A 22,623-nucleotide genomic window follows, 5' to 3' on the forward strand; every position below is an offset into this window, starting at 1 on the left:
TTCACTTCCATGGTTAAACATATTCCTAGTTATTTTATTCTTTTTGATGCAATCGTAAGTGGGATTGTTTCCTTAATTTCTCTTTCTGATAGTTTGTATTAGTATATAGAAATGCAACAGGTTTCTATATATTGATCTTGTATCCTGCAACTTTACTAAATTTATTTATTAGTCCTAATATTTTTTGGTGGAGTCTTTAGGGTTTTCTATATACAGTATCATGTCATCTACAAATAGTGATAGTTTTACTTCTTCCTTTTCAATTGGATTTCTTTTATTTCTTTTTCTTGTTTCATTGCTGTCACTTGGACTTAAAATTCTATGTTGAATAAAAGTGGCAAGAGTGGACATCCTTGACTGGTTCCTGATATTAGAAGAAATGCTTTCAGCTTTTCACCACTGAGTATGATGTTGGCTTAGGGTTTGTCATATATGGCCTATATTATGTTGAAGTATGTTCCCTCTATACCACTTTGTTAAGAGTTTTTATTGTAAATGGATATTGAATTTTGTCAAATTCTTTTTCTGCATTGACTGAGATAGTCCTATGATTTTTATCCTTTGCTTTGTTAATGTGATGGATCACATTGATTGATCAGTGGATATTGAACCATCCTTCCATCCCTGGAACAAATCCCACTTGATCATGGTGTATGATCCTTTTAATGTATTGTTGAATTCAGTTTGCTGATATTTCGTTGAGGATTTTTGCATCTGTGTTCATCAGGGATATTGGCCTGTAATTTTCTTTGTAGTGTCTGGTTTTAGTATCAGGGTAATGCTGGCCTCGTAGAGGGAGTTTGGAAGCATTTCTTCCTTTTCAATTTTTTGGAATAGTTTGAGAAGGCTAGGTATTAAATTCTTTTTCAAATGTTTGGTTGAATTCCCCTTTGAAGCCATCTGGACCAGGACTCTTGTTTGTTGGGAGTTTTTAAATACTGATTCAATTTCAATGCTAGTGATTAGTGTGTTCAGATTTTCTACTTCTTCCTCATTCAGTACTGGAAGATTATATGTTTCTAGTAATTTATCCATTTCTTCTAGGTTGTCCAATTTTTTTGGTGTACAGTTGTTTACAGTAATCTCTTATGATCCTCTGTAGTTCTGTCGTGTCAGTTGTAACTTTTCCACTTTCATTTCTGATTTCATTTACTTGGGCCTTTTTTTTTTTTGAGGAGACTGGGTAAAGTTTTATTAATTTTGTTTCTTTTCAAAAAAGCAACTCTTAGTTTCACTGATCTTTTTTATTGTTTTTTTTTTTAGACTCTATTTCATTTGTTTACACTCTGATCTTTATTATTTATTTCCTTCAGAGCCTGACTTTGGGCTTTGTTCATTATTCTTTTTCTAGTGCATTTTGGTATAAGGTTAGATTATTTATTTGAGATTTTTAGATCTTATTTCCTGGGGTAATCTTGTATCACTATAAACTTCCCTCTTAAAACAGCTTTTGCTGTGTCCCATAGATTTTAGAAGGTTGTTTCCATTTTTTTTTTTTAATTTCTTTATTTTATTTTTGGCTGCATTGGGTCCCCGCCGCTGCACACGGGCCCTCTGTAGCCACGGCACGTGGGCTTTCTGTAGCTGTGGTGAGCAGGGTCCACTCCTCGCTGCGGTGCGTGGGCTCAGCAGTTGTGGCTCGCAGGCTCAGCAGTTGTAGCGCACAGGCCCAGCTGCTCCACGGCATGCAGGATCCTCCTGGACCAGGGCCCAAACCTGCGTCCCCCGCACTGGCAGGTGGACTCCCAACCACTGCACCACCAGGGAAGATCTGTTTCCATTTTTATTTGTCTTAAGGTATTTTTTAATTTCCTCATTGATTTATTCATTGACCATTGGTTGTTTAGTAGCATGTGGATTAGCTTTCACATGTTTGTGTTTTTTTTCAGTTTTCTTCTTGTACATTTGACCCTTGAACAACATAGGTTTGAACTGTGTGGGTCTACTTATATGCAGATTTCTTTTCAGTAAGTATACAGTTGGCCTTCCATATCCATGGATGTAGAATCTGTGGCTATGAAGGGCTGACTGTAAGAGACTTGAAAATTTATGGATTTCTGTATCCACGGGGAGTCCTGGAACCAATCCCCTGTGGATACCAAGGGATGACTGTAACTGCTTTCTAGTTTCATATTGTCGTGGTTGAAAAGATATTTGATATGATTTCTTTCTTAAGTTTATTTCTTGTAGGCAGCGTATAGATGGGTCTTGTTTTCTCATCCATTCAGCCACCCTATGCCTTTTGACTGAAGTAGTTTGTCCATTTAAATTTAAAGTAATTATTAATTGGTATGTACTTATTGCTATTTTGTTAATTGTTTTCTGGTTGTTTTTATAGTTCTTCTCTGTTCCTTTCTCCTTTTCTTGCTTTCTTCCCTTGTAATCATTATTTTCTTTAGTGTAAAATATGATGGCAAAAACATAAAACATTGGAGGGAGTAAAAAATGAAGTGCTTTTATTAATAGAATGCACTCTATCTTGTTATATATGAACCTCATATATATATACCAGTGAAATTTTTTCTTCAATAATTTTCTTATTTCTAGTTATGACCTTTTCTTTTCCATTTAAAGAAGTCCCTTTAACATTTCTTGTAAGACTGGTTTAGTGGTGATGAACGTTTTTAGCTTTCGCTTGTCTGGGAAACAATCTCTCCTTCAATTCTGAATGATAACCTTATTGGGTAGAGAATACTTAATTGTAATTTTTTTCCTCTCAGCACCCTGAATATGTTGTGCCGTTCCCTTCTGGCCTGTAAAATTTCTGTTGAATAATTAGCTGATAGTCTAACAGGGTTCCTTTGTATATAACTAGCTGTTTTCCTCCTGCTGCTTTTAAGATCTCTCTTTAACTTTGGATACTTTAATTATAATGTGTCTTGGTGTGGGTCTCTTTTGGTTCATCTAATTTGGGACTCTCTGTGCTTTTTGGACTTGGATGTCTGTTTCCTTTGCCAGCTTAGGGAAGTTTTTGGCCAGTATTTCTTCAAGTAGGTTTCTCTGTCCCTTTCTCTCTCTCTCTTCTCCTCTGAGATCCCTATAATGATAATGTATGTAAACTTGATGTGTCAGAGGTCCCTTAAACTATCCTCATTTTAAAAATTTCTGTTCTCTTTTTACTGTTCTGATATATTCATTTCCATTACCCTGTCTTCCAGATCTCTGATTTGTTCTTTTGCATCCTCAAATCTCCTGTTGATTCCCTCTGGTGTATTTTTCATTTCAGTTGTTGTATTCTTCAGTTCTGATTGATTCTTTTTATAATTTCTATCTCTTTCTTGAAGTTCTCACTGTGTTCATCCATTATTCTCCTGAGTTTGGTGAGAATTTTTTTGACTATTACTTTAAACTCTTCATCTGGTAATTGCTGATTTCTATTTCATTTAGTTCTTTTTCTAGAGTTTTGTCTTATTTTTTGTTTGGAAGGTATTTGTCTCTTCATTTTGCCTGTGTCTCTGTGTTTGTTTCTATATACTAGTTATATCAGCTATGTCTCCCAGTCTTAACAAAGTGGCCTTATGTAGAAGGTATTCTCTGGGGCCCACTGGCAAAATCCCTCCTGGTTACCAGAGTCATGTGTACCCAGTGTCTCTCCTGTGTGGGCTGCATGTACCCTCCTGTTGTGGTTGAGCTACAATTGCTGCAGGCATGCTGGTGGGCAGGGCTGGTCCCTTGGACCTGGAGCCACTTAGGAGGGGCACTGATGCCACCTGGTGCCGCCTACCAGGTTGGGTGGGGTGGGACCTGCACATGAACATTCACCAAATATGCTATCAGCTAAGCCATAGACAAGTTTCAATAAATTGAAAACAGTTTAAACCTACAGAGTATGTTCTCTGACTAGAAGGGAATTAAGTTAGAAATTAATAATAGAAAGATATCTGGAATTATTAAATATTAGGAAATTAAATGATATTTTGCTAAATAATCCATGGATTAAAGAAGAAATTGCAAAGGAAATTATATTTCAAACTGGTTGAAAATGGAAATACAATATATCAAGTGTATCAAAATATGTGAAGTATAGCTAAATCAGTGCTTAGAGAAAAATTTATATCTTTAAATACTTTTATTAGAAAAAATAAATGATTTAATATCAGTGATCTAAACTTCCAATTTAAGAAGCTAAAAAAGAAGAAATTAAAAACCAGTATAAGTAAAAGAAAGGAAATAATATAGTATCAGAAATCAGTTAAGTAAAAAATGGACAAATATTACAGAAAATCAGCTATCAATAAAATTATTAATCCTTTAATTAGACTGAGGAAGAAAAAGAAGACACAGATTTCCAAAATCAGTTGTCTTTGACTTGCGTTTTTGATTCCTGGATTCCATATATTGCTGTTTTTGAATTTATGCCTTCATTTTGGTGATAGGCCATATCCACTAGCTTCCTGAGAAAAGGTCCATGGGGTATAAATGTTTCAAGATTTTGTGAGATGAAAATATATGTTTTTTATCACCAAATTTGATTTGTAGTTTGAGAGATTATAGAATTCTAGATTGGAAACTAGTTTTCCCAAGAACTTCGAAAGCATTGCTGCTTGACTCCAGTATCACTTTGTAGATGTCTGGTGCCATTTGATGGCATCAGTCTTTCATAGGTCAACTTTATTTTTTTCCTTCTAGAAACTTTCAGAATTTTCTTTTGTCCCTATTTATTCTTTTAAGTTTTTATTACACTCATTGAATCTATTCAGTCTGGAAACTCATTTTCTCCAGTTCAAGGAAGACTTCCTTGTGTGTGTGTGTGTGTGTGTGTGTGTGTGTGTGTGTGTGTGTGTGCGCGCACGTGTGTTTTAAATAATAATCTACTTCCTTCTATTTGCTCTTATTTTTGCCTTAAAGAGTTCCTATTGGGTATTGGACCTCTGGATTAATAATATTTATTGTCTCTTGATCTCTTTATCTGTTTGTTCTAATTTCCTGGAAATTTCTTTAACTTTATCATCCAACCTTGTTGCAGTTATCTACTGCTGTGTAATAAACTACGCCAAACATAGCACCTTATAATACTTGTTTCATTAGAGGCATACCTTGAAGATATTGCAGGTTTGGCTCCAGACCAGCACAGTAAAGTGAATATTGCAGTAAAATGAGTCACATGAAATTTTTGGTTTCCAAATGCATATAAAAGTTATGGTTACATTATGGTCTACTCTATTAAATATGCCATAGCATTGTGTCTAAAAAATAATGCATATTCCTTAATTTAAAAATACTTTATTGCTGGGACTTCCCTGGTGGCACAGTGGTTAAGAATCCACCTGCCAAGGCAGGGGACATGGGTTCGATCCCTGGTCCCACATGCCGTGAAGCATCTAAGCCCATGCGCCACAACTACTGAGCCTGTGCTCTAGAGCCTGAGAGCTTCAACTACTGAGCCCGTGTGCCACAACTACTGAAGCCCATGTGCCTAGAGCCCATGCTCCGCAACAAGAGAAGCCACCACAATGAGAAGCCAGCGCACCGCAATGAAGAGTAGCCCCCGCTCGCCACAGCTAGAGAAAGCCCACACTCAGCAACAAAGACCCAATGCAGCCAAAAATAGATTAATTAATTAGTTAATTAATTTAAAATGTGATTGTGTGTCCCATTTTCTCAAGGGGATTTTCAAAGAGTTTTGAGCTACCTTGGAACAAATATAATTTTCTTGGAATACAGTCTTAAAGAGTTATGTGTAAATGGTCATCCAGATTTTAGGTTTAACAGTACCTTCTACACTATGACTACTTTTGCAAAAGTCCCAAGACATAGAGCCTGGGCTGTGAAGCTTATGTTTATGCTGGTTTTGCTGGTGGCTGCTTCTGGTTAAGGTTAAGACCTACTGATAACAGGATCAATAGAGGAAACTGCAGCAAGGACAATAACAAAAATCATCAAGGTCAACAAGGACTCTGCAACCCGTATGTGATATTAAAACATTAAAGTGGAAATCACAGCCATCTGAAACCCAAGCACTTAACCTTCTAAGTCACTTATTCAGTAATGTTTCATTGTTTAAAAATGTAACATATAAATTCCTCTCTGTACACCGAGGAATGCAAATTCAAAAGAAAGCACACAATTAGGGGACAAGTAGAAGTACAAAAGAAAGATGGGCTTTTCAAGTCACTTTTTCACCCAAAGAACATAATGGGGCTACTTCTCATTCCCCAGGTATTTCTTTTTTCTTTTTTTTCCTGATTTCTTAAAATCAGACAGTAGTGAAGTTTTGCTTCATTGATTCACTCTTCCTTACACAAACAATTTCTCTCTAGCATGCAGTGCTGTTTGATAACATTTTACGTGCAGTAGAACTTTCAAAATTATGGAGTTATTCTCAAATTCTGCCATTGCTTTATCAACTAAGTTTGTGTAATACTCTAAATCCTTTGTTTTTATTTCAACAATTTTCACAGCATCTCCTTCCATCTGTAGAAACCACTTCCTTTGTTCATTCATTAAAAGCAACTCCTCATCCCTTAAAGTTTTATCATGAGATTGCAATTTAGTCACATCTTCAGACTCTTCTAATTCTAGTTCTCGTGCTATTTCCACCTCATCTGCAGTTACTTCCTCCACTGAAGTCTTGAACCCCTCACAGTCATCCATGAGGGTTGAAATCAACTTCTCCCAAACTCCTGTGAATGTTGCTGTTTTGACCTCTTCCCAGGAATCATGACTGTTCTTAATGGCATCTAGAATGGTGAATCCTTTCCAGAAGGTTTTCAATTGACTTTGCCCAGATCTATCAGAGGAATCACTGGATATGGCAACTGTAGCCTTGTGAAATGTATTTTTTAAGTAATAAGACTTGAAAGTCAGATTTACTCCTTGATCCACAGGCTGCAGAATGGATGTTGTGTTATCAGGCATGAAAACAATCTTAATCTCATTGTACATCTCCATCAGAACTCTTGGGTGTCTAGGTGCATTGTCAGTGAGCAGTAACATTTTGAAAAGAATCTTTTTTTCTGAGCACAGGTTCTCAACAGTGGACTTAAAATATTCAGTAAACCATGTGATAAGCAGATGTGCTGTCACTTAGGCTTTGTTCTATTTATAGAGCACAGGCAGAGTAAATTTAACACCATTATTAGGGGCCATAGGATTTTTAGAATGGTAAATGAGCATTGCCTTCAACTTAAAGCACCAGTTGCATTAGCCCCTAACAAAAGAGTCAGCCACCCCTTTGAAGCTTTGAAGCCAGCTATTGACTTTTCCACTGTAGCTATGAAAATCCTAGATGACATCTTCTTCCAATAGAAGGCTGTTTCATCTACAGTGAAATCTGTTATTTAGTGTAACCACCTTCATTAATTATCTTAGCTAGGTCTTCTGGATAACTTGCTACAACTTTTACGTCAGCACTTGCTGTTTCACTTTAGTTTTTATGTTATGGAGATGGTTTCTTTCCTTAAACCTCATGAACTGAGCGCCGCTAGCTTCAAACTTCTGCATCTTTCCCACTGTTCTCAGCCTTCGCAGAACTGAAGAGAGTCAGGGCCTTGCTCTGGATTAGGCTTTGGCTTAAGGGAATGTTGTGGCTGGTGTGTTCCAGACCAGTACAACTTTCTCCGTAACAGCAATAAGGCTGTTTTGCTTGCTTATCATTTGTGTGTTCACTGGAGTGGCACTTTAAATTTCCTTCAAGAACTTTTTCTTTGCATTCATAACCTGACTATCCATTTGGTGCAAGAGAATTTGATTTTGGCCTGTCTTAGCTTTAGACATGCCTTCTTCACTAAGCTTAATCATTTCTAGCTTTTGATTTAAAGTGAGAGACGTGCAACTTTTCCTTTCACTTGAATGCTTGAAGGCCATTGTAGAGTTATTAATTGGCCTAATTTTAATATTATTGTGTCTCAGGGAATAATGAGGCTCAAGGATAGGGAGAGAGACAGGGAGAAGCCAGTTGATTGGTAGAGCAGTCAGAACACACACATTTATTGATGTTTGCCAACTTATATGGGCATGGTTTGTGGCACCCCAAAATGATTACAATAGTAACTTCGAAGATCACTAATCACAGATCACCATGACAGATATAATAATAATGAAAAATTTGAAATATTGCGAGAATTACCAAAATGTGACACAGACGCAAAGTGAGCAAATGCCATTGGAAAAAGGGTGCCAATAGACTTGCTTGACACAAGGTTGCCACAAACCGTCAATGTGTGAAAAAAATACAATATCTGCAAAGTGCAATAAAGTGAAGCACAATAAAATGAAGTGTGACTGTATATCTTGTGATTTTGTGGGCCAAGAATTTAGGCAGCTCTTAGTTGTTCCAAGTGATGTTGATGGAGGTTACATGTATTCAGCTGTTAGGTGGGCTGGTCTGAATGGTCTAAAATAGTTTTACTCACATGTCTGGAGCCTTAACAGGAAGCCAAATGTTGACCAGTGTGTCTGCTTATAGCCTCTTGAATATGGTGCTATAAGGGTAGTCAGATATCTTACATGGTGACTGTGGGAACCCAAAGATTATGTCCCAAGATCTTCAGTGATAGCTGTAGGGATCAATCCTTATGACCTAACTGCAGAAGTCCCAAATATCACCTCTACTACATTTCATTGACCCAATAAGGCCATCCCCTCCACCTGTCAATGAAGGGAATAGCAAATAATTTGTAGACATCTATAATCTGCCACATATTTAATTACTAAGAATTCTTTCTTGTTCTCTGGTCTGATTTTTTTTTTTGTCTTTTCAGGGAACCAATATCTTCTTTTTTTTCCTTTTCTATGAGTATATTATTTTTGTTTTATTTTCCTTTGTCCCTCTTTCCTTTGGTATTATTTTTACATTTTCCTCCATTAGATTGATCCATTCTTTTTTTTTCATGTAGAGGATTTCCTAATAGGCCTGGTGATCTTGGCTGACTTTGATGTTTAAGATGGAGGCCTTAAAAAAGTTCATTTGAAACTATCAGTGGGTAGAAGGACTTTTGTCAACTGGTTTGCCTCAAGTAAGGCAGTAGAGCTAGGTCCGTCTGTTTTGTGAGTAGTTCCACAAATGTCAGTTCTCTCTCTTTAGCCAGTCATTTTCTCCTGTGATTAATTTCTCCTGTGAGGGCTGCTGCCTGAACTTGGGACTGAAAAGGAGAAGGGAGTTGTGTGTTGACTTTCTCATACTAGGCTGTAGGATTTCCCCAGGTGTTCTTGCTGTTTCTGGGCCCAGTGGTCCTGAATGTTAGTATAGTTATTCACCTCTCTGTACACAGAGGCTCTTTTGTGGACTTCTCCAAAGAGCAAATCTCAATTTCCTGCTGCAGTCAGGGAGGGTTATAGGGGTACAGGTTGTGAAAAGGTATCTGGGATCTAACTTCTCCTTTTAACCCAATCTTCTGTCACTTCTCTGTCTTTATTGTTACCCTCTGTGACACCAGATCCCTCCAGTCTTGAACCTTTCCTCTTATTATTTCCTTCTGCGGGCATTTAGATTTCCCTTACCACACTCTGCCAAGTCTGTTACCATTCATCAGTCTGCTTTGCAGCTTCCAAAATTTAGTGATTTTTCTCTGGAATTTCCTCTCGTATCCTCCATGCTCTTGTGGATTTATACTTTAAAAAATTTATTTGCTCTACTTTAATGTAGTTTTGGAAGGTATTGGAGATCAACACATAAATTAAATCTGCTGTGGTTAGAAAAGAGTCTCAAATATTATTTTAACCTTTTCTCTCTCTCTCTTTTTTTTTTGGCACTAGAGCTGCTATTAAGAAAATATAACTGGTTGCTTATAGTTCAGAATGATCAATAAGAGGGAGGTGATATTTTGATTTTCCATTTGAGTATGTTTAGTGGAGATACTAACATTAAGAGATAAAGAGAATACAGGATCTTGGATAATCATCACCCAAATATACCTGAAATATTTACAGAGAATTTAACTTTTTAAAATGCTGTCTATTTGTTACCTGTTTTTTTTCTTGGAAAACATTGAAATTGATTTATATTACAAAACTGTACATGTACACTTATCAGATTTTTTCCAGCCTCATTTGTAGGAAGAATAACACTGGTGTTTCTGAAGGAACACAGAATGAAAATGAAATGATTGTAGTTATGGTTTTCCCACTTGGAACTCTTCTCTTATCCTTCCCTCTCAAAACAGCATTCTTGCCAGTGCAAGAATTTGTAGTCATTTGCCAAGGCTCTGCTCCTATTATTTTATTCCTTTCCACCACCCCTACAACCTCTACGTTGCTGTATTCTAGGAGGTTTATTTCAGGCCCTTCCCCGAAGACATGAGTAATTAGTTCCATTGCTATTCAGCAAATGAATCACCCCAAAACTGTCTGGGCAAGGTACTTTAAATATACATGTAAACACTTCAAGGGTGGTAAGAGGCAATATAGGCCAAGGAAAAGAGTTGTGGAGGAGAGTTCTCAGGAAAATAGTCCTTAGGACGTAAAGTAAACAGATGGGAGTGCGGCTGGATATATTGTCTGGAGGTGACAGGGGTCAGTAGGTGGTGAGGGAGAGAGATAGGTATTTGGGCCATTGGCCAAGTAAACTTTGAATTTCATTCAACAGTTGTTTTTTTTTTTTCATTTTAATAATGTGATTATTTAAGCTATAATTTAATTGAATGTAAACAGTTCAAGTTCAGGTCAGTTATAGCTAAAAGCTCATTTTGCAATCCCATTTCATTTCAGATCTACAGGTTTATTTTGGTTGAAGAAGTTTACATGTTCTTCTAGCAAGACCCAAATATCCGTTCATTCGCTCTCCTTTAATAGGAATTTCTGATTTTACTCAAGGTGGCAATGTGCCTACCTAAAATATTGTATTTCTCACCCTCCCTCTACACATGGGTCAGGTCATATGATTATGCACTGGCCAGTTAGATATAAATGGAATTGCTTTATGGGACTTCTTGAAGTTTCGTATTCCACTTGCCAGCTGGAAAAGTATATGTGGTGGCTGGAGTGCCATAGCAGCCGGGCAATATCCAAGGGATGTGGGGTGCAAAGATGGAGGCACATTGGTCCTTGACAGCCTCAGAGTCCCTGCATCCCAGCTCTTGACATGCCTACCTCTGGGCTTACTTTGTGTGAGGAAGGTACTTCATTTAAATCACTCTATTTTGATGTAGTTTCATTCAGCTGTACCTAATTGGATACTAAAGAGGACCCATAGAATTCTTTGAAACTTTGGCTAAGGATTGCAGGATTTTTAAATATCTGTTTATACCCTATGACCTGTTACCTAAACTAAAAGATTATTTTCTTTAAAAAGTGAAAAAAAAGTATAATAGGAACATTTTTTAGTTTTCGTCTTGAAGCAGAGGGCCTAGCATAAAGCAGGAACTGAATAAATATTTGTTGTCATCATATAAATCAAAAATTAATTATTGAGGACCTACTATACCTGTCAGTATAAGTATACAGAGATAAATAAATACTGTCTCTGCCCTAATGAGGTTTCTAATTTTATAAGAGTGATGTAAACAACTAGCACTTATACAAGATGGAAGGAATTAAATCTCATAGCAGAGGCACATGGAAAGTATTGAATGGCAGGAAGTAAAGTGATGGACTCCCTAAGAGTGGGATTTACATCCTGACTAAAACACAGAATGATAAAGCAAGGAAAGTAGACTGGGCAAGATTGTAAATCCACGCTGAAGAATTTTGATTTTGTTGTCTATCTAACTGAGAGAACTTCAGTTAATCTTTAGGGGGATAATTCTGATGGCCATATGAAAAACTTACTAGAGAGGCAGAGACTGAAGGCCAGAAGGAAGTGCAGTTAGAAGCAAGTCTCTGATTAACCCACTCTAAGCAGGGAAAGGGAGAAAACTAATATCACCTCTGTGAGTCCTATGGGGCTGAAGTCAAGGCAAGAAGAAAGGTTTTCAAAAGAATTAGAAGGTGAGAGTCCAGTGGGCAAAGACATAGTATTAGAAAAACAACCGTGATGGACAGGAGGATACAGAAACCACTGTCATGGACTGCACTGTGTCCTCCGAAATTCATATATTGAAGCCCTAAGCCCCAACTTGAGTGTACTTGGAGATGGGGACTTTACGGAGATAATTAAGGTTAAATGCAGTCATAAGAGTGGGTCCTAATGCAATAGGACTGGTGGCTTTATAAGAAGAGGATGAGTTACCAGAGATCCTTCTCTCTCTCTGAGCAAACAGAGAGGCCATGTGAAGACCTAGCAAGAAATTTACAAGCCAGGAAAAGAACTTCACCCGAAACCAACCCTGAAAGCACCTTGACTGTGGACTTCTAGCTTCCAGAATTAGGATAAATAAATTTCTGCTGTTTAAGCCATCCAGTCTGTGGTATGGTGTGATGGCAGACTTAGCAGACTAATACAGTCATAGAATTTAACCCGACAGAGAATAGAACCCGAGGGAGATGCCTGCGTTACTTCTAAGGGAAGGGGTGAGTGCTTCTCTCCATGCATTGTGCCAGCCTCCTCACTGCTCTGTGGGAAGGAGACATTGGTCAGGCTGAGCACAGTGATTGGGTCACATTTATTAAGTTTCTTCATCTATAAACAGCATTAATAATGGTACTGACCTCATATTTTGTTATGAGAAGTAAACAAACCCCAGTGAAGATTATAGACGAAAAGTAATTGCCCAATAATATTAGCTGTTTTTATTTTTACATGCAACTTGCACTGGCCCCGAATATGTATTCTGTGTTCCACCAAACTAAAGATCTGAATCTGTGACTCATAGATAGAAATTTGGGAATTGTTGACATGGTAGATAGATACGTGTATAGGAGTATGTAAATTGGTATTACACTAAATTCTGTACTGTAATAGATTAAATAATGGCAGTGTGCAACGCCAAGACACACACCTTCGTGCTCTTTTCTTTCCATAGTGAGTTGCCACAAAAGGTAGAATTGTCAAAACACACTCACATGAATCATAGGTCTTGCCCAAGACCAAACTACTAATGATTCAAAAGATAACAAGCAAGAAGCAGGCATACATGTAGTATTCCTTTCCTGAGGGGGTTGAGCCATCAAAATTGCTTCCTAATTGTCCCTTTTCCCACACTGGAGTAGCGAACAAGCACTAACAATGTGTGGTGTGTGTGTCAGCTCAGCCACTTAGGTTTAGAGCTGCTTAGTTTTTATCAGTTTAGTCATTCAGGAACAAAGATGTTACAGGTCTAATTTCCATTCTCTGGTCAGCTATATCCCATAATTGCATAAATTCCAGATTTATTTACAGTAATTAGTATAGACAGACAGGCACATCCTGCTCAGATCATCTTTTACATAAGAACTCTATAGAATCTACCTTTTTTTTTTTTTTTTTTAAACCAAAAAGTTGGTGGATAGAGGTCAAGATTTCCTCCAGCTGCTGCTAACTCTTTTCTATCCTACGTGGCCTCTTGCTGGAAGGTGAGACAGGATAGAGTAGTATTTCAGAGGATGGCCTCTACATCCATCTCACCTGGATTAAAGTCCAGGTGACACAGTTCTCAAGGAGTTCTGGGATGAGTTCCATAAAGCACTAGCCAAGCTCAAGGTCACAGAGAGACAACGTTACATGTTTGGCTTGAAGCTTGTTGAAATGTTTCTTTAATGATGTTAATGTCTTTTATTCATTCGCCTTTTCACCATCCACATTGGTCCAGGCTTAATTAAGGCCCTCATCTACTCAATGCTTAATAATTGCTTCTTAATTAGATTCTCTGTCTCACATTTTACTGCTTCTGCTCTTCTACACCCTTAATTTGCTCCCCAGATCCATTAAAATTAGCCAACTAAGTTAATGATCTGTTCAAGTCATTCTCCTGCATAAAAACAATCTCTGCTTCCAAATTTCCTACAAGATGAAGTCAAGCTCTTTTACATGCATTCAGGGCTTTTCAAAATGTGATTTCCATACTCACTCTCCACTGGTATCATTCACTGTGGCCTAATCAGTTTCCCAAGCACCCAGATCATATCCTGATTCCTGACAACATCATATGTTTTTTTGTGTATTTTGTTAATTTTTTAGCTCCACGACTTTGATCACTCTTTTTCCTCTACTTGGATTGCCCCTCCTACCTTTTATGCCACCTCCACCTACTCTGAGAGCTCCCCAGATGAAACTTGTATCTTTAATTTCTGGTTTAGGAAACGTCCCTGATTCTCTTAGGTGGGTAGTTTCTCTTTCCACAGTGTCACTTGGCACAATGGTTCTCAGCTGTGGAATGAGGGAGGCGATGAGAATTTCTGAGGGACTTTTTAAAAGTACACAACATTCCCAGCCTTCAATTCTCCCTGAGAATTAAAGATAAAGTCTTTTGATTGTCACACTTCTTTATAGCAGTTAAAGTATACAATTATTATTTATCCACAGGCCTGTTTCCCATTATGGACTGAGCTTCTCAAGAAAATCAACTATATCTTAGTCACCAACACATCCCCCATATATAATATAGGTGCAATAAAGTTATTTTTTAAATATAAATTGTGTTTATCAATTTTCAGATTAGGACTCTGTTTCCAAACAGAGGAGAGAAAAGTTCCTTCCATCATGGTATAGATTAGTATCTAAAATTAACTGTACACTTAGTTATTCTGGAGGTTGTGCTCTATGAATTTTAAAGGAACATTTGTTTCATTTCCCTCTTGTTCAAATCATGATAGTTCACTGTATAAATTCCCTTTCACAGAAAGTTTTATAGGGAAATGTGGAAAACATGAGTATGTGTTTATAAAGTATGCTTTATTTGCATCTCAATCATAATAAGTTTATTTTAAGTGTACTATTCAGGGAGCTTCTACAGACACTTAGAATATACATTTGATTTACTTACAGGTGTATAAGCTATAATCTATTAAAATATGACTTTCATTTTTTTTAAAAGAAAAACAGAAGAAAAATGAGAGCCCTCTGGTGGGCAATACTTTAAGTTCCAAATATCATATATAGTATTTTCCTGATAGGATTTTCTAAAGATTACAGAAACATTGTAACAAAAAGTAAGATGAAGTTTAAAAGTTATTTCAACTCCTAAAGTATAATTTAAGTACATTAATTTTCCACAGAAAATGTCTGATTCTAAGTAACTTCTACTAAAATAAAATCAATTAAAAACCATAGGAAAACTCACAAAACAATCGAGAATAAATGGTTAAACCCATTTTCTCATCCTCTCACATTGAGTTTAAATGAAACAGGTGCATCAGTTTAAAACCCAGAAAAGTGATAAAATTAGGAGTTTTGAAGTGCAAATTATACAATGAACAGATGCATTATTTTTTTCATTTTTTCCTGATTAAGGTGAAATTCTCAAATCATAAAACTAAGCATTTTAAAGTGAACAATTCAGTGGCATTTAGTACATTTACAACGCGGTGTACCACCACCTCTGTCTACTTCCAAAATATTTTTATTATCTAAAAATAAAAACCCATACCCATTAAGCAGTTACTCCTCCATCCTTCCCTCCCCGGTCCCTGCCAACCTCCAATCTGCTTTTTGTTTCTATGGGCTTACCTATTCTGAATATTTCATGTAAATGGAATTATACAACATGTAACCTTTGTGTCTGGCTTCTTTCACACAGCATAATTCTTTTAAGACTCATTCACATTGTATGTATCATCACTTCATTCCTTTTATGGCTGAAAAATGTTCCATTTCACATGTATATCAATTTTTGTATACATTCATCTATTGATAGACATTTGGATTGTTTCTGCCTTTTGGTTCTTATGAATAGTGGTGTATGAACATTCGTGTGTTAGTATTTGTTTTGAGTACCTGTTTTTTCAGTTCTCTGGGTCATATGCGTAGGAGGGGAATTGCTGGATCATATGGCAGTTCTGTGCTTAACATTTTGAGGAACCACCAAGCTTTTCCACAGCAGCCCCACCATTTTACATTCCTACCAGCAGTGTATGAGGGTTCTAGTTTTTCCACATCCTGACTACTATTTGTTATTATCTGTCTTAGTGGGTGTTAAGTGATATCTCATTGGGGTTTTGACTTACATTTCCCTGATGGATAATGATATTGAGCATATTTTCATGTGCTTATTCACCATTTGTATATCTTTGGAGACATGTTTGTTAATGTTAAGTACTGTCGTTGTTGAGTTATAAAAGTCCTTATATATTCTGGGTACCAGATATATGATTTGCCAGTATTTTCTCCCATTCTATAGGTTGTCTTTTCACTTCCTTGATAATGTATTTTGATGTACAAAAGTTTTAAATCTTGATGAAGTCCTACTTGTCTATTTTTTTCTTTTGTGGCTCATGCTTTTGGTGTCATATCTAAGAATCCATTGCCAAACTAAAGGTCATGAAGATTTACCCCAATGTTTTCCTCCAAGAGTTTTATTGTTTTAGCTCTTATATTTAATCTTTGATTCATTGTGAGTTTATTTTTGTGGTGTTAGGTAGAGATCTAACTTCATTCTTTTACATGTGGCTATAGAGTTGTCTGTCCCAGGGCCATTTGTTGAATAGACTGTTCTCTGCCATTGAATGGTCTCGGTTCTTGTCAAAAAGCTATAGGGCTTAGATATATAGGCTTATTTTAGACTCTCAATTATATTCCATTATCCTATGCCAGTACCACACTGCTTTGATTACTGTAGCTTTGTAGTAAATTTTGAAATTGGGAAGTGTGAGCACTCTGACATTGTTTTTTTCAAGATTATTTTGCCAGTTCATTGCCCTCTGCATTCCACATAAATTTGAGCAATGGCTTTTCCATTTTGGCAAATAAAGCCATTAGAATTTTGATAGAATCAGTAGATCACTTTAGGAGTATTGGTACATCTTAATAATATTAATTCTTCCAATCTAAGATCATGGGATATCTTTTCATTTATTGAGGTCTTCCTTAATTTCTTCATAGTTTTAGCAATGTTTTATAGTTTTCAATGTACAACTCTTTCATCTCCCTTATTAAATTTATTTCTAGCTATTTTATTCTTTATGTTGCTATTGTAAATGGAATTGTTTTTCTAATTTCCTTTTTGGCTTATTTACTGCTTGTGTTTAGAAACACAACTGGTGTTGGTGTGTTAATCATGTACCTTGCAACTTTGCTGAATTCGTTTTTTAGCTCTAGTTGGTTTCTTTTGTACATAATTTAGTTAGCATAAATGTTTTTAAATCTTTGGGGAAAAGTAGTATATAGTTCTGGAGCTTTAATATTAACTTTACTATCCTATAAAGCGATATATTTCAAATAACCCTGCATTACTGTTATAATCAGAAAAAAAACAAGTGCTTGATTAATTTGATTGTGTTTCATCAAATGTTACGTTTCTTAGTAACTGCAGAGTACCATACACATACTAATTTTGTAATTATTTCCTAACCCAGGCTATATTTACTCAAGACTAAAGACTCTCAGTTTTAATCATTTTATGAAGTTAAATATAAGAATTAGTTTGATCCTATCTCCTTCCAATCTATACAAATGCCTGTTCCTGTGTATGCAATCCTGGCATGATGTGGGGAAAATTTGCACACAAAATTTAAAATCCTGTACACTGTAATGAAGTTACAATAATAAAAATGGAAAAATGATATCTAGGCACAAGGCAACAGTAATGATTCCTGTGGTTCAGAGCCTGAGTCTATAGTTAGGGAGACAAGGAGGAAATAAGAGGCGGGCAGCCTCTGTGGAGTGTTCCTGAGGATGGGGCAAGAGAGGGTAACTTTCAGGAGAGGGAATAGATACAAATAAGATAGTGTTGGATTCAAGCATGAGGAGCAACAAGGGCAAGAAAAGCACAGACAATTTCTCTGCCTCTCACTATGCCATACAGCTTCAACATCACAGAAAATTAGTGGCCATTGAACCATGAATCAACAATCAAAGTCAATTAAAGTGCTCTTTCAGCTAATTGGTTCTAGATTATCTATGTATCCTTGGAGTCTAATTATTTTCCAAGAGCCCCAACAACTTAATTTCAGTTGTGTGTTCATTATAGATGGGGGAATTCTAGAATGTCCCCTGACATTTTTCAAGAAAACCACATTGTGTCCGGTAATAGGTATAGTGATTGAATTCACTAATTTCAAAGTAGGGTAGCAAAGCAAGCAAAATCCCCACTGGTATATGTAGGAGAAATAGTCTATAACTTATAAAAATAAGACAGTTCCTGTCCCCTGTATCTATTTCTTTCAGGTAGTAAAATAGTTAGTTGAAGGAACCCAATTCTTGGGACATAGTTCCTGTATTGAAGACTCTTTGTTCTTTTTCAAGATTGGTTTTTTTTAAAAGATTTGTCTCACTGTTTGGGGTCTTTAGTGCTTTGGTATGAATTTTAGAATTTTTTTTCTATTTCTATAAAAAATTCTATTGGAATCTTGGTAGGGATTGCACTGAATCTGTAGATCGCTTTGGGTAGTGTGGACATTTTAACAATATTAAGTCTTCCAATTCATGAACATGGGATGTTTTTCCATTTGTTTGTGTCTTCTTCAATTTCTTTCAACAATATTTTGTAGTTTTCAGTGTACAAGGACATCATGTGCTTAGTTAGGTTTATCCTAAGTGTTTTATTCTTTTTGATGCTATTGTAAATGATCCTATTTTCCTAACTTCCTTTTAAATAGTTTGTTATTAGTGCAACTGATTTTTATATATTGATTTTGTATCTTGCACCTTCATTGATTTTGTTTAGTAGTTCAAAGAGTTTTTGTGGATCTTTAGGGTTTTCTATATATAAGATCATGTAATTTGCAAACAAATTACATTTGGGACAATTTTACTTCTTCTTTCTCAATTTGGATGCCTTTTATTTCTTTTTCTTGCCTAATTGCTATGGATAGTGACAGTCACACAATAAAATATTAAAGCTTCCATCTTAGAAAAATGTAGCAAGTAAGATAGCTAAGCATGTATTTCCCATTATAAAGGTGAAATTAAAAATGTATTTACTCTTTTATTTATAATGAACTTACTCTCATTACAATAGAGAGTAAGTTCAAACATTGTACAAACATTGTTAAGTAGTGTAGCTCCTAAGAAATAATTTGAGATGAGTGAATTTTATGGTTTGAGCCTGTTGATTTATAGTTTATTGTAATTTTCAGGCTAGCTAACCTCTACAAATGCCTTCAGTTAAAACAGTTTTTATATAAGGTCATGACATTTTCTTTGGATGAAAAATAAGGTAGTTTTTTAATTTTTTTAAAAAAAGAATATTAAAGTTAAGCATTTCAGTTACAACCAGTCAAGATATTACTCAGAAAGGTTTTTCTAAATATCAAGTTTCCCTTCACAGATGCTATGTCCATTTTCTTCATAATCTTCTCTTATTACTACTCCATATCAGTTTTCTACCTTTCCAGATATAAGTAATTGGGTTTTCAAGCAGCATAAGAGAAACATCATAATCTCACGGAGTGCAGCATCAAACTTCTGCAATACCTATTCATGAATCCCAGGAAATGCAAATTATCTCCTGACAAAATGAATCTACGTTTTTTTTCAGTTATGTTCTGAATAGAAGAGATCACAATTTCTTGAATTTCAACTTTTTGAATATCTATATTAAAGAGATTACAGAGTATTTCTGGAAAAGCAAACTTCTCGTTGGATCATGAAGTATTTGTTTCCCAAATTAGTATGTTTCATCTTAGGCTCAAATCTCTTCTGTCACTGTCTCAGAAATTAGTAAAACATGACTTCTTTCCATATGTCTATTGTTATGGACTGAATTATGTCCTCCTAAAATTCATAGATTGAAGCCTAATCCTCAATGTGATTTTATGCTCTTTAAGAAGGTAATTAAGGTTACATGAAGTCATAAGGGTGGGGTTCTAATCCAGTAAGACTAATGTCCCTATAAAGAGAGGAAGAGATACCAGAGAACTCTCTCTGCACAGATGTAGAAAACAGGCCAAGTGAGGAAACAGTGAGAAGGGAGCTGTCTGCAAGCCAGGAAGAAAAGTCTCACCAGAAATAAACCCTGTGGGCACCTTCATCTTAGATTTTGAGGCTCCAGAATTGTGAGAACATAAATTTTTGTTGTTTAAGCCATCTAGTTTGTGGTATTGACTGCTATGGCAGTCCTAGCAGACTAAGACAGATTTTGAGTGAGAGAGAGAGAGAGAGCGAGAAGGACATTTATTATAAGGAATTGGCTCACATGATTATGGAGCCCGTAGAATCCAAAGTCTTCAGTGTGAATGGGCAGGCTTGAGACCCAGGAGAGCCAATGGTGCAGATGAAGTCTGAAGGCAGTCTGATGGAGAATAACCTCTTACTCAGGGAAGCCAGCCTTTTTCTTCTATTCAGGCCTTCAACTGGAGGGGTGAGACCCACCTGCATTATTGAGGGAATCTTCTTACTCAGAGTTCACTAATTTAGATGTTAATATCATCCAAGAATACTCTCCAAGTTGACATGTAAAATTAACCGTCACACCTTTCAAAGATATTTTCAAATTATACTGAAATTAAGCAATATACAGTCTAAAATTATTGCCTTGCCCTTTCCTTCCAATTTTACAATATCTCCTTGTAATTTTGAAATGTTATTTCTATAAAAATCCTGAGATACACAATATACATCTTCTTTCACTTGGTTAATCATGTGTTTCACCATAATTTATAGTTGCCTAGGGGAAATGATCTTTCATTGATTGGTTAAGAGCTTTCCTCCCACATTTGCTTGAACAGCTTATTAGTTTTTTCCTTTTTCCTTTTGTAAGAATGAAAAATATCTGTAAAGGAACGGGCATCCATGGAAAAGGCATACAGCATAATTCAGATGTTATGTCAGAAAAATCTGTGTGTACCAAGAGCCCCAGAATTTAACCTCAATGCTGTTTGAAATTGGAACTTTTCAAATAGGATTTCATCCATTGTGAAATGATATAGAGTTAAAATACAGTTCAGTGATAATAATATTAGTATCTTAAAAAAATCAATTCTAATATGTAAATTGATACGTTTCTTTTTGAAAAAGATCATTCATATTCACCAGGAAGCCCTTCTGACAAGGAGGAATGTAAGAGTCAAGATAGATGTTTTATTTCATCTATCTGCTTAGCCATAAAAATATCAATATGTGCTTTTTTTTTTTTTACCTGAACTGACAGTTATGAGTAATCAAGATATTTCATATCTGTAATAGATTTTATCATCATGGGACCTGTCATCCAGAACTTAGGTCATTTGTAGCCTTAGTTGCTTTTTATCTATTTCATTCCTGCTATGTCTAGTGCCAATAGCCATGCCAACAAGTTTTTTCTGAGAGAATTTCTCTCTGTACTTAATTACCTTTAAGTTTATCAGTCTTATCTTAGAGAACCATACTTTTACTTTCTTTACCTTGTGCCTTTTTGTCCAACTGAAAGGGTTTACTCAATGCCACTTAATGATTCAAAGATTTTAATAATATGTGTTGTCTTAGCTCAGGGTGCTGTAATGAAATATCATAAACTTGGTGGTTTATCCACAACAGAAATTTATTTCTCACAGTTCTGGAAGCTGGAAGTCTGAGATCATTGTGCCAGCATGATAGGGTTCTGCTGAGAGCCCTCTTGCAGGTTGTAGATGGCTGAATTTTCACTGTATCTTCCTGTGGTGGAAAAAGAGTTTGATGTCTCTCTCGCCTCTTCTTATAAGGCCACTAATCCTACTCATGAGGGCTGCACCCTCATGACCTAATTTCCTCCCAAAGGCCCTACCTCCAAATATTTCTGGTTGTGGATTATATTTCAACATATGATTTGGGAGGGGGGGACACAAACCTTCAATCCATTACAAATGTGAACACTGTACTCTTGATGTGTATCCCAGTATGAGTTTCAATTGGCCTGTATTACTTAAGGCCTTCTCAGTTTTATTTCATTTGTCAAAAACGAGAAATACTTGTATTTTGTATCCTAGAAAATGTTGGACTATTAGGAATACCTGGTTTTCTTTTATTCTTAAAAACTGGCCAATTCATTTCTTAGCTCATATCTTTCTTGTATCACCTATTTGTGTGTAACTGTGGCACACGAATAATATTGCTTGCTAATCTCTATCTAAAACCACAAACTAAATCAGTCCATTACGTGTCTTTCAAATTATCACAGGTGACACTATTACCTAATATTTTGTGCAGAATAATATTGACTCTCATCTTTCCAGACTCCTATAGAAATGTCTTTGGTACCTATTGCCCAGCACCAAGGTCAATGACATTTAGTATTTTTTCATTAGAACCCCATTTCTGGCACCAATTTCTATATCAATCAGTATACCTAAGTTATGCTGTGATAACCAATGATCCAAATATCTTAGTAATCTATCAAAAAAATTATTTCTTGTCATGTTATATATCCTTTTTGGGTTAACTGCATGTATTCTTCGCTCCAGGACTCAAGCTGATAAACCTGATCCATTTCTGGGGCATGCCAATCTCACAGCAGACAAATAAGAGAGAAAGTTGGATAAGACCATGGCTCTTATAGATTTTGTTTAGAAGTAGCACAGGTCACTTCCATTCATATTCAGCGGAATGAAGCAAATCATATGGCCAACCCTGTTGTAATTGGGACAAGAATGTATTATCTTCTAATAGAGAAGTACTCCACGGGATGGACTCTGTTGGGAGAAAAAGCAAAGGTTTTGGAAGATAACACAAGTTTTGACACATTATTTTTTTTTACATAATGATAATACCTAACACTTTCT

The sequence above is a fragment of the Balaenoptera physalus genome (assembly GCF_965194825.1).
Source record: "Balaenoptera physalus genome assembly, chromosome: 5".
Taxonomy (NCBI): domain Eukaryota; kingdom Metazoa; phylum Chordata; class Mammalia; order Artiodactyla; family Balaenopteridae; genus Balaenoptera; species Balaenoptera physalus.